Source organism: Vidua macroura, chromosome 10 (assembly GCF_024509145.1).
Source record: "Vidua macroura isolate BioBank_ID:100142 chromosome 10, ASM2450914v1, whole genome shotgun sequence".
NCBI classification, from domain to species: Eukaryota; Metazoa; Chordata; class Aves; order Passeriformes; family Viduidae; genus Vidua; species Vidua macroura.
Genome location: NC_071580.1, coordinates 18,409,781 through 18,423,726, shown reverse-complemented (window position 1 = coordinate 18,423,726; position 13,946 = coordinate 18,409,781).

Sequence of the window (13,946 nt, the reverse complement as noted above, 5' to 3'; positions counted from 1 at the left end):
TATACAAAAATCATCCTACTTCATCTATTAGAAGCAGGTGTTCGTTTCATTAAGTCCATTTCATCAGCTTTTTCACTTGGCCACATTTCAAGATGTGGCAGAAAGAGAACTGTTTTCTCATTCTCTCCCCCACCTCTCTCTGTTTCTCTTTGCTCTTTCCTCTCCCCATTCATGTTCTCTTGCTCGTGCACTCACACGTGCTGTCCCACACTTGCATTTTCCCTTCATATGCTCTTGCTCTCTCTTTCCCTCCTTCTTATTTTCACCTCCCTTCTCTCTCCCTTTCCTTCTCCCTTTTCCTATCTTACCTTGTCTGAATTTCCCACTGTGAAATTTTTGTTGTATTGTATGAAAATGAGATGCAAATAAAAATTTGCAGTCAATTCTGTATCAGAAGTATCAGAGCCCATAAAAATAACTGTATAGGAGTATGTATCAATGCTCAATCTCTGAAATTAAGAAAATGTCACTGTAGTTGCAAAAACTTTATTCTCTATAATTAATATACTTGATAGTCCTTAATTCTGGAAGAAAAGTGGATTTCGGAGCTTATCCAAGCTGGTAACAACTGAGGACTTGGAAAATCAGTCTGTATTTACAAGATAATATTCAGTACCTTAATGCAACATTACAATATTAGATTCTTACCAAACCATTTATATTTTTTCAGACATGGGCTTCTGCTTGCTGCCTTTGCAGAGAGGAAGTAGATAGATGTATTTACCAGTGGTGTTTGCAGCATTTATTCAATAAATGCTCCAAGCTTGGCAATCTTTAACAAAGAGCCCACTGCTATAGGTGTCTTTTAATCCTCCTACCCTATAATGTCTATCTCTTTGATGTGGCAATTTAATTAGCAGAGCACTAATTGCTAGAACTGTGGGACCTTCACAGCCACATCTTACAAATAAGCTCCTTTTCCAAAATAAAAATGATAATAATAAAAAATCTCAATCTCTTTGAATTGTCATTACAAAGAAACGTCCTCCTAATTTCCCCAGATTTTATTACTTTTCCCTCTGTTTCTTTCATATCTCCTTGGACTAGAAGAAATCCTCATTGTTCCTAATCTCTTTTCTGATTTTACCTATCTTACCTTCATTTCTCGGGTTTCTCCTGTGTATCTAGGAAGCCATTTAAAGGATCTTGTTCCTGTTTGTACATCCTTAATGTGGTCATATCAATATCCAGTGCAGGAAAAGAAGATTTAAAAAAAAGCTGTTCTGTTTGTTGGGTTTTGTTAAGCAGGATTTCCTCCTACATCGTGCTTCTGATTAGGCTCTAGATTTGGGAAGCAAGTAAAACACTTTCTTATTTAACTTCATTTAGGGAAGTAGCTCAGCACACTTGAGCCTTATTCTTTTCAATATATAAGCATCCTTCTGAGTTTAGGCAAAGCCTGTCTCCACAAAGCCACGCGTATTTTAGAAAATTTACGTGGTATTAATGGAATAGAAATATTTTTTTTGATGCTGAGCTTAGCAGTGTTGAATTCCTGGGCAAAACTTAGGGACTTTCTGGAGCTCTGGCTCTCCAGAGTTTGCACAGGCACCAATGATTGTAGTGAATCACTGGGGCAGGGAATACCTATGTATATTTTGGAGGTGACAAAAGAGTGGTGTCAGATTTAACCTTTGTCATGTCACTGACTTGAAAGAGATGCACATCCCAACTTGTGATTTTGAGAGGATCTTGGTAAGTTAAGTGGAAAAAATGTGGATATTTGTTAATATCCACATCAATCAATTTTCTTGTTTGTAAATAGGGAAGGGAAGAGAAGAGATAAACCCTTCAGGTGATCAGAAAATCACGACAATGTCCTTTCCTCTTTCATTTTAGGGAATCCTTTTTTGTAAAAAAATAAACTCCATGGCATGTGAAAGGTGAAATGGTGGCTGCTCAGGAGGGTAAGAGCTGACTAGGCACAGAAGAATTAAGTGTGGTGCAGAGAAGGTTTCTAATTTTAGAATCTGATTTTGCAAGTGCCTGAGCATGTACATAACTCTACTCACAACCAGAGAGGAAGGAAGCATAAACACGTGTTTCTGCAAGACCTTTTGTGCAATTTCTGAATAGATTTTTTCCACAAGTCCCGAGATGAATTGATGGTAGTAATTAAACAGCTCAACTTTGTTTGGTTTGGAGTGCTTTTGGGCTTTTTTCCCTTTTTGGTTTGTGATCACAGAAAATCTTTCTGTAAAGAATTGGATATTTTTTCCATATAATATATTAAACATAATTTTGTGAGAACACTTATCTGGTTTAGGGGATTTTTAAAATGTGTTTAAATCTGACTTGTTCTTTCTTCTCTTTCCTCTTGTTTGTAGGCTTGATTTTTTTTTTTTTTTATTTGCAAGTGCTGTCATCTCTCAAAGCATGCTGTGACTGAATATTATCTTCCAGAGACCTATATGGCTTTCACTGGGCTTTTTCTTAGTGAGTCATTTCTCTAAGGATTTTTTTCTTGCTGTGCTGAATACAGTTTCACTCTGATGAGGCACTATTATCTGTGACATGTTATAACCATGCTGTTTATATGTGTATTTTGTAGCAGTATCTTTAAAAATAAAGAAAAATACTTTTCTAGAAGTGGGAGGGGCAAAAAAAAAGGGGGCATCGGTTTTCAACGTTTTGATATTTTTTGTAACATAAGGCTTGCACCAAAACTATTTATGACAATCAGGAAAATGGAATTTCTTCTTAGAAAGCCTTAAAAATGAGTATCAAGAGCAGACACTTCTCAGTTGTTCCCAAGTGATGAGTGAATCAGGCTGGTGGCTGGAGCAATTCACTCAAACATGGCCTCATTTTATGTCGTGGTGATTTTTGAATTGGGCTTATCCCACCATGATTGAAAATCAGAAGACAAGAGATCTGAGCAAAGTTTTCATTTTAATGCAAATTAACCCTAATAGTACTTTGTGTTAGAAAGATTTTTGTCTTAACAAAACCCCTAAAATTTTCAAGATATTGAATTCTACCTACATAGCCTTTTCAAGGAATATTGGAGAAAAATATGGCTTTCAAAATCTTAGGGTCTTTTTGATCCTATTAACCTAACTGAATTCAAATGTATCTCACAAATATAATCTTAGTTTATGGCACTACTGTGGAAAAATAAACTAAAGGTGTTTTATTATTTCTATCTATAGGTTTTAATCTCTGACTCATAAAATCCTGGTGAATGAATGACAGTGATGTGTATGTGTGCATACATACATAATCCCTTTAGTCTGAGATTTATGGGCTAAAATTTAACTGGGATAAGTAATTTTCAACACAAAATGCATAAGCCTAGTAAGTCTATTTATTTATTTATTGAGTGCTGTTTTGGTTGAATAGGCATCACAAGGCCTTATTGCATTTAGTTCTGATTTTTAGCTGAAAATTATTTGTATTTGCTGTATTTATAGAAAAGTATTTAGGTCATTTTCCTTAAAAGTTTACTTAAGACTTAGAGGAAAATAGAGTGCAGCTTAGAAAGTTTCATTGATCAGCTTGCTGTGACCACTAATTAATCAGAAATTGGAAACATTTACATGACTCCAGACTTTTTGCTGAATTTTAAATACATTATTTCATTTGTTTTGTGAGTTTCCCTGATTAGTTATAAATCATTGTTTTGTTTTTATTTGAATAAGGCTCACTGCTAAAGAAAAGTCTTTAATTCTGGGCTGGGAAGCTGCCTGAAAAGCACAATGGATGAAGTTTTCTGTTCCAAATATCAATTCAAAATTTCTCTTGAAGTTAATGTGTTTTTTTTTTTTTGTTCTTTTTTTTTTTTCCTCAAATCGAGCATCAGTAGGAAAGTAGTCTTGTTTATGTTGAGAAATATCATTCTAAATTTGTCTACCCAAGAGTAGCTGTGGAGGATGGTCAAGTATCTCATCCAGGAATATCTGAGGGGTGGGTCCCATGCACTTCCCCCTCTGTGAGCAGCAGAAATAATCTCCTGGGCTGAAAGAGGTGCCCAGCCCAGCAAAGTGAGCCTGTGTTATTACAGGCACGCTCACTTGGATGGATGCCGTGGCTGTTTCTGTGCACTGGATGAGGTTTGATTGTGTGGTTCATTCCACTGCAGAGCCTCACTGTCTCCTTGACAAAGTCTCATCAGAAATAGGATAGGTTTAAGGAAAAAAAAAAAAGTTGGTTCTTTTTTCTGTTGTTCCTTTAGTTTATACTTAAATCTTTATATTTTATATATAAATATATGACAGTAGTTTAACTTTTTTTTTTTTAATACCACTAGTGTTCAAAATCATGTTATGTTTTAAAATTAGGATGACAGCTATTGCCCCTTAGGATTTTTAGTGGCAGACTCCTGTAGCAGCTGCTCTACGTATTTCCTATGTGACATACAAGGAGACATTTGGACACTGGAAACAAACCTTTTGTACTTATTATCGCTGCTCTGATGTCAAGAGAAATGGGAATCTTTTGTTGCCGTATTGGGAGAATTTAATTCAGGTATTGTGGAAAAATAAAAATAAGGAAGTTGATGGTATTGGATGGGAAGGCAAATTTTGTGGTAGAAGACTGACAAAATGCACAACATTAGGGGACAGAGGTCCCATACTTATTTTTATAACACCCTTAAGTCAGATCCTATTGCAAAAGACACTGCATAAATGTGTCATGAGGAACCTGGTCTGCCCCGAGTGCCTTATGATTTCAGTAAAGGTGATTTCCTTGGTGTGGAGGACAAATGATTCATGCAGGATCATTCAGGAAGCGTCACAGCCATGACAGGAAAGTTCAGGACAATTCAGAGAGTACTCATGAGTGGCAGTAGGAATTTGCACCTTGGCCTCATGTGGTTGTGTAGGAAAAAGCCAACAAATTCCACAGCAATTGGCTGATAAATGTGAGAAGGGGTCCAAGGCAATGGGTCGAATGCGTACATGAGATCTGCCTTTTGCATGTGTGGCTGCAGATGGTCAGAGTTTGTCTGATTCCTTTTAGATCTGCCCTTGAGGCTTTGCCACTGTAGCACCAGCAGGTGGAGAGAAAGGAAATGACCAGCATGAGCTCATCCCTACACAGGCAATTAGGATGGGAAAATTTGTCTGTATTGCTGGGTTGGGCTGGATAGCACAGACTTAGAGTAGCTGGAGGAGCTCACAGTTCTGGGAAGGAATCAAAAACTTGAGATCAGTGATGAAAACAGGCAGGAAAGGCCATGTAGAAGCCCACATGTTTGAAAATGTTGAATAATGTTATCATTATGCAGAAGGTTTTCTTATTTTGCTTCTTAGAATCAAACAAAGTGCTCAGTGCCCTTTAGGCATATATGTATTTTTAATAAGTCCTCATCCTGCTACCCACTTTGAAGCAAAACCTAAACTATAAAATAGAATAGAAGTAGGAAAAATTAAATATTTTAGTGAAACCCATGACTTAAGCTCAGGCAATTCCATATGTTGTATGTAGGAATTTGGTTTATGCAATAAGCAAATTAATATGGCAGTGAGATTTCCAACTGGAGTACCTATTGATTTATTTTTATTGCAATACTTCATAGTTTGTGTTTTTAATACATTATGAAATGTGAAAGGAGTCTACTACCGAGAACACAAGGCTCCCTCACACTCACACACATTGCTTAACCCAGTTGTGCTAATAAACCTTTATAAGCTATGTTTCCCCAGCCCAAACCTTAGCACAGCCTCAGAAGCTCAACCTGCTGAAATTTATGGGGAAACAACAACAGCTTGAAGGAGAAAAATGTGATAGTAGAGGGAAAAGGAAATGTTCCTGCTCTCCCTACTGAGAAGAGAAATGATGAGAGACTTTTTTTTTCTTTTTCTTTTTTATTTTTCTCCTCAAACATTGCAGTATTTCCCTCACTTCCTATAAGAAAAATTAGCCTTAAGAAAAAGAAATTCAATGATCATAAAGCATGAAGAGAAAGAGGAATTGATCTTGGACACAAGATGGGATTGAGTTATAATATAACAAGTTACAGGTCTTTTCCTACTGAAAAGCTGAACCAATTGATTTATTATTGTGACTCTCAGCTTGCATTTTTTTTAGTAAGGAACTGTAGATGCAAGGTAGCACGTCTTCTTTGATTTGCCACACTATGTCTTAATTACCAGTGCTAGAAGTTCATGGCAGCATTTTCCAACTTCAAAGGTTTCAGCAGCTTAAACAGCATGAATGGATCAGATTTGTAAGAACACAATGACAATGATATGGTGTCTTCATATTTTAGAATTGTCAGTTCATTTTTTATTTATTGTACATCAAAGTGAAAATAAGCACACAGAGAAGATAATAGGTTTAGTCAGCATTCTCTTCTTTTGCTATCAGAGAACTTGAAAACATTTTCTTTCTTCAAGAACTGGGATTAAAAATTGCAGTTAGTAGGGAGGGTATTATTCCTATGGAAAAGATAAATATTGTTAAAATTCTATTCTAGATATCTTTGAACTTTCCCTACTTTTTGAGATTTACATCATTATGACTCAAAGAGGCTCTGCAAATATGCTGGGGAAAGGCTGGTGTAAGGGGAAGAAAATGTGGTCCATGAGATCAAGAGCATGACATGGGTGATTTTGCTTCTGTAGAGTCCAGTTCAGCAGATCATTTAGGGAGTTCTTTCAGTTGAAGAATGGAAGTAGCCATTCCTAAAATGGCGATATGGTCAGAAACACAAGCAAATCTCTCTCAGTGGAGTTGCTGACTGGATGTCAAATTGTTTACTCAGTGAGTGGTGAAATGCAGCATAATGTCGGAACAGCAATGGTCCATGCCAAACTGGAGCATCTCAGTTGGTGGGGAATACTAGAGCACTGGAGAATATTTAATCAGGTTGGGGATGACTAGAGGATGATTGCCCCAATTCAATATGAATGTTGGTTTTAAAATAGCAATACCTGTAATGTTATGGCAATATGTTGCAATAGAGAATTGATATATAGCCCAAATTCTTAGGTAAATTGCCTTAAATAATTGTTTAGGAATTAAAATGTACACAGCATGATTTATATGCTTCCATTTACTCAATCTATTAAGGATTATTTTCTGCATTGACTTTTGAGTTATCTGAAATGAGCATTACTGTTTATAAAAGGTTTGCTGGAGGCTTAAGGCCTTGTTGGTTTCTCCTGCAGTGAATGATAGCTGAAAGGTCATTACATTTCTTGCTGATTTATTAAACCCAAGCTATAATCAGTGCATCAGGTGAATACACCTATTTTCCTTACTCAGTGATTGGCAAAGGGGATGGGTTCAGATCTCTTTATCTTTGCACCATAATAAAGAACAAAAAATAGTATTGCTCTTCCTAGTGATTTGGCTGTGAAAATAAATTAAAATAATTAATGTCAGCAGAGAAAACAAGAGGAAAATATGAAGTAGCATATGAAAATGAGAGAGACAATAACTTGCATTGACATAATAATAAAATCACAATATCTTTATAAAGTGATGGAGGTTTCATTGTCCAGAGTATTTTCAAATCTTTCATGCTTGAAAAACATTGAGAGCTATAAATAATATCTAATAAATCAAGATGTTATGCACTAATTTGTTAGTACAATCTGTCAATACTGCCACTGTCAGGATATTATTTTGTATATGGCAAATCTTTCAGAGATGCACATCTTGATCAGTCAGGCTCTTTCAATGACCTTTTTTTCTGTTACAATATTTTTGAAAGCTCCCCAAAGCTAGCTTGCTTTCTTTCTTTCTTTCTTGGAATTATTTAAATGAACTATTCAAAACACCTACTGATGTATAATATTAAAATATTTGCATTATACCCTGCACTTGATCAAGACATGCTTAATTGGGACTCTGTTTAGTCTTAGAGGACTGATTTCAAACTGCTGGCAATGACTTTTGGTTAATTGGAATGACAGTTCTGTAAATAGAAGACCTCCATCCGCAGTTTTGTCGGATTTTCATCCAAACTTTGCATGTCTGTGCCATAGATCACACAGCCGAAAAAAACAAAAAGGCTGATTTATTTCAAGTAACCCAGGAGAATAAGGAGAACATACTATCTCCTTTGGCACCTCCTTTCCTCAATCTTGTCTTGACCAATCCAGTTTTCCTTCCATTTCTCTTTACTAATGGGTCCCTCTTCCTTAGACTCAGTGTGAACCTGGGCTCTCAAGCTTTATTATACGAGAATCTCCATGAGAAGTTCTTATGCAAAGAAGCAGAAGGAAGACTCTGAGCCTTCCATCTTTCCAGCTGACTAATAATTCCTCTCATTACCCCAATTAAGCTTCTCACAGCCTACTTCCACTGTATGACCTGTTTTGTTTTCTTTTGCTCAGAATTCACAATAAATTCTTTGTATGTTTTCTATGCCCTGAAGCTGATGTGGAGGTTAGCAAAAATCTGGTTATATCTGAATTATTCTCTTCAATACAATTCCTCACCCTGCCCCTTATCCTTGTAGGGATGGATATTCCTCTTCTGCCCTAATACTGGCCCAGCAGCTGATCCAGCAGCTGATCTCCAGCCTGTCTATTTGCTGAGGTGTCTAGGTTTTCCTGTTCTCTGCCTCTTTCTGGCCTTTCTTTTTCTTAAGAAAGGAAAAGACCCAAATAATCTGCCTTCTTTGGTGCAGGTGTCAGTGCTGTACTGGGGATAGTGAGCAGGAGACAATCATATGACTGGTTAATAGAATATTTATTATAAGAAAGAAAAGTAAAAACCTTGTATGCAACTGTGTCCGACTTTGACACCCAATGGCAAGTTTTGCAGGCCTTGACACCTTGATGAAGGGATTCCAGCCTTTAATCTTTACTTTGTAAGATGCAGGTGGACACTGAATCTGTTTCTCAGGTATGTTGTCATGGCTATGAGTACTTTTGCCTAATGTGATAAATCCAGGCCTAAATGTTAGGGTCTATGTTTTGAAAAATATTGTTTGTAATGGATATGAGGTTTATGACACTGAAAATAGAGGGCATGGCTGTCTTTTCCATCAGAGGAAATAAAGAAAGCAGTAAAATGTCTTATTTTTTGTGTGTTGGGTCAAGGTTTGACTTAAACAATAAGCAGTGAGAGGCGAGTTCAGCCACTGCATATAATGGTCATGTTGGTATGAATTCACTTTCCTTCAGCTTTCCATAACCTGTCTTAATAGGGCCCTGACCTCTGCTTTCACAGTGTCAAGCACAGTAGAAATAACAAACCATGAAAAAGTGAAGTTTGATGGCAGGATCTATTGGGGTTAAATTCTTCCAGCAACCTTTGAAAACTTGATTCTTCAGCAGTAGGAAGAAAGAGGATGTCTGTGGCAATCAGTACAGAGATTGTGTCATGCAAACTTGCAATAGAAGAACAGGTAACACTTTTTCTCTCAATTTTTTTCAAGTAAAATGGGGTGACCATGTGCATGATCATTTGCATTGACTGTTTTAGAATGTCTTTTAAAAAGAATTTGATGCAAATTGTAATATTAGTGATAAACAGGATCTTAATCTCTCACTTAATCATTCCCAACATTAGTTCAAATTCTTGCTTTACTAGCAGTGTGGTGTTAATCAAGTTAAAACAGATAGGAATGAACAAATGCATAACTGCACTTTGGGTACTATTCTGTCTTAGTCCCCAGTGGGTGCAAAAGCTGATAGAAATTCCTCTGTGCTGGACACTGAGTACCCAAATCACACTTGAGAAATTCAGGCTCGAGGTCTTTTCTTTTGCTAAATTCACTTCAGGTGATCTAAATTACAGATCATGAATATGATGCTGTTTCTCAAAACTATGGGAGTGATTGAGGCTTATTTAAGGCACATAAAGTTTTTAACTCACTGGGCAAGAGGTATTGTTTTGAACAATATTGGTGTTATTCATGTTCTTCCTGTAAAAAAAGTTGAGTTTTGAATACAGTTACCTGTCTGGGTATTTGTATTACACAAGAATATATATAATTGGAAGAGGTCTTGAGGTAAAAGTAGAAAAAATAGTTTTGACAAGCATACTTTAAAAAAATTGAAGTTTCAAGTTTTAAAATTGTTTGCCTTCTTAATGACTGTACCTCTTATCTTTTGTAACTTCTGTTGTGAAGGATTCAGACTGCAGCCTAACCAAAGTGCAGTGTTCAGCACAGAGGTCCTTCAGCTACCTGCATGTACTGAGCAAATGGATATAATTTTGTTCAGCAGCCTCTTTAGTGAACAAACAAATTGCTCTCTCATTCTATGAGAGAGAGATGGGAAGAAGATGGGAAGGAATATTTAGGTCATACTAAGGGTATTTAAGCACAAGACATAATCAAGAGCATCCCTTTAGCTGTTCTGAATTTAAGTGTGCTGTACTTTAAGATTAGAGCTTTTCAAGGTGAGTCAGGATAAAATGCTATTTGGAAATTTGTTTATGTGGAGTAGAAAATCTGCACACACAGGACCAAACTTGAAGCTGTGGAGGATCATTAAAGATGAGAGAAATTTGGGTGAAATTGAGAGAAATTTGTGGTAAAGAACCTAGAGAAAGGCATCTGATGTATGCTCCTATGGACTCTCTTCAGATATGCAGCAAGACAAACGTGGGTGTAAAAAGGAGACTGAGAGAAGACTACAGGGCAACCACTGGAGAGCAGAGCAAGAGGATAAATTGTGGAGGAAAGGGATTTATGAAGTATTGTAACTGAAGCCATGTAGGTATTCTCAGTGCTCCCCAAAGCAAGTATTGCACAATAAAGTGCAATGGGGTTCAAACTAAATGTGCTCCATCATTGGAGCAATGCTGTAAACCACCTGAAATATTACAACTGTTACCTGTGGCATCATTAATATCCTGGGATTATTTCTTAAATCAGGTCCTAAAACATAATAGAGTGGAGAGGGTCGGTGCTTTCTATAAAACTGAGATTGAATTGTAAGAGAATTAATGATACCATCATTACAGCCTTTAATCTATTTTATAGGAAACTGCTTCTCCTTTTATGAACACTTTGCCCTTTAGGAAATTCTCTAATATTTCTGAGTAAGCAAATTTTTTGAAGTTTTCTTCCCAGTATTTAAATAAAGATATTTTGTTTGGTCTTTTCACAAGGAAAGGAATAAAATCTGTAACAGTTTGTTTAATTTTCTCTGTGGAAGCAAATAAACACATGAGGTTTCACTAAGGCTAAGTTTAGCTGTATGCACTGTACTTCTGTCTGAGTAAACCACACGTGTAACTTGTATCCCTGCTACTAATGCTTGAGTAATTGTGGATGGGAAAAGAGATGTATGTGCCTGACATTTAGGAGAAACAAAGACTGAATAGCTAATTGCAGCAAGAAACAACCAAAAGAAATTCTTTATTACTCAAATAAGACATTGACTTCCTTCCTGAGTTTCTTAACAGAGGAGTTTAATATTTGTTATTGGTGTAACTTGAGCTTTGCATCAGGGAAGAATTTCTGGTTTTCTTTTTTGATCATTAGATCTTTGCTTCTTACTTTCACGATTTGCACATTGGATCCACCTTCTCTTATGAAGTTTTTTGTGGTAATTTCTTCAGTCTAAAGATGATGCTCAATGTAACAAAGCTAATGAAAACCTGCCCTTCAATCTAAATTGTAAGAAGTTTATAACAAGCTCTCTTTTCCTGTGCTTCATTACTGCAACAAAATCTCTTTTTTTTTCATACCTCAGAATGATAAGGCAGGGTGGAAAAAAAAACCCAAACATTTTCCATCACCAGACACGCATGAAAGGAAGATGGGCTTAAGCATGTAGAATTGATTTAGTTGCATTCCTCTCTTGCCTTGGATGCTGCATCATTGAAAGAAGTTAATATCATATCTTTAATTTGGCCTCTGAAATGGCAGGCCCTGAAAATCAAGCATGCTTATTACAGCAGACAAATAATCTAGTCCAATGGAGTCCCAGCATCTATTGATTCATTTGGAAATGCAAAAATTCATTTTGGACTTATATCAAAAAGCTTTTTGGAACCTGTGGCTGTCCACACATGGCAGGCTTTGAGCAAAGAAGAACATATTGCAATTGGTTAGCTCTCCTGACAAAGCAATTGTTATCTGCTTTACTTAGTGCTTCTGAATATAATCCTAACCTCAGCAGCCACTTGCCTTCTCTTTTCCTCTCAAGAGGAATAATTATAATAACTCAAGTAGAATAACTTAAGAGTTATTCTGCTCTTGGCATTTTCGTTAGTCTCCTGCAGGCTCCTCACACAGTGAGAATCGTTGGTGTCAGCAGAGTTATGACATAAACACATAACAGCTCAAAACTCCTCTGTTAATCCTTTATCTCACGTAATTCACTACCAAACAAGGTTGATTACTCAGATATGTCCCAGTCTAATTTCCTGATTCAGCCCCATCCTCAAGAAATCCCACTAGCACCTCTCCCAGTTTACCCAGTGAGAAGCAGGAAAGCTGTGGTCTCTGTGGTACTGGTATGAGTTTGTTCATAAAATTCTGATTCTCCAAAAGGGGCTTCTTAACATATTGACAATGTGATATACCAACATTTTTGCTGTTGGCTGATCTTAGTGATTATTAATTAACCATAGACTGAGTTTTCTACTCTCAGAGCAGGGAGTGAATCAAACATTGTTCTGTACCTTGAGCTGACCATGAATCATATCTCTGTTTAAAGAATAGCACTTGGAGGCAGGAGTCATTTTTTAAAAGTGTCCAAAATGACACTGGCAGAACTGGCACCCAGCAGCTCAGTTGTAGTCATTTTCATCCCTCAATGGAGCTTAGCAGAATTAGTCTAAATGAGGGCCAGATTAGCTCCTGACCCTCTGAAACCCAACTGTGGACTTTGAGGTCATCTTTCCATCTTCCAATACATTGCAGCAACAAAGAAAATCACACCTGAAAGCTCTGACCTAAGTGAATTTCATTGTTCTTTTCTTTCTGAATTACTCCACAGATGAATTTGGTCCTTTTTACTTTTTTATGAGACAAACCTTTTCATAGACACAGCAGTCAAAAATGCTTTAGAATCTCTGAATAAAAGAGTGGCCATGTCTTTTTGTGTCTGGTTTTACATTAGGTAGGTGCACAGTTTAAACATTAAGCAGGAAGCAGCAAAATCTAGTCAGGAGGTACAATAACCAGCAGCAAGTATCTCAGCTCAAGTGGAATAATGAACAGGCAATCAAGGAAGATGCTCTCCTGCTTTTCAGTCAAGAACTTTGATACCCAAAACCATGTTAAAACCCCCAGCCTGTCAGTGAATTGAGACTAAGTAACTACACTTCAAGAAAAGGAGCCCATAATTTAACTTGTGATGCTGATGACATTTCCTTCAGGAAACCTTCACTGGCCTTCAAGTTTCAGCACCTTTGGACTGACACACTTTTAACTTCTATTTGCTATCCAGCCCCTCAAGCCATGGGGGGTTGATTATTTTTAATATTTTAATGTTGCAGAAAGCTTTGCAAAAGTAGCTGAGTACATTTCCCATTTGGGGCAGTTGGCAAAAGGGAGAAGGAACCAGCAAAATGTGGTAAATGTGACTGTTATAGGTGATCTCTGAGAAAGCCCATAACCTTCTCCATCATATGCATTTTGTAAAATTTGCCACATGATTAGCGTTGAATTGGAGAAATCACCATTTTAGCATCTTTGCTCTTTCAGAGGCAGATATATAAAGAATGAGAAAAGAGAAATGTGTACAAAGCTTTTGAGTACAAATATCTTTGACTTTCAGCACTCTGCCCTTCTTCACCTTAATCCCATTTCTTCTGGGAATTAAGTCTAGAAGGGAAGTAGAGCTATTTGTTTGAACTTTGACTGGTAAAGTAAAAAATTATAGCTGATTATTGATTTGTTTTTCTGAATTAAAGGTGTACTGAAATTGCAAATTGTCACCAACGAGTGAAATATTACTGTAAATATTAAATTGGCCAGTGGCAGAAAGAAAATCAAATGTAAACTTTTTTTTTCTAAACAGTTTATTGCCTATGATGTACAGTCACACTGTTTCCTATTTTAGCCATATTCCTAATTGCAGTTC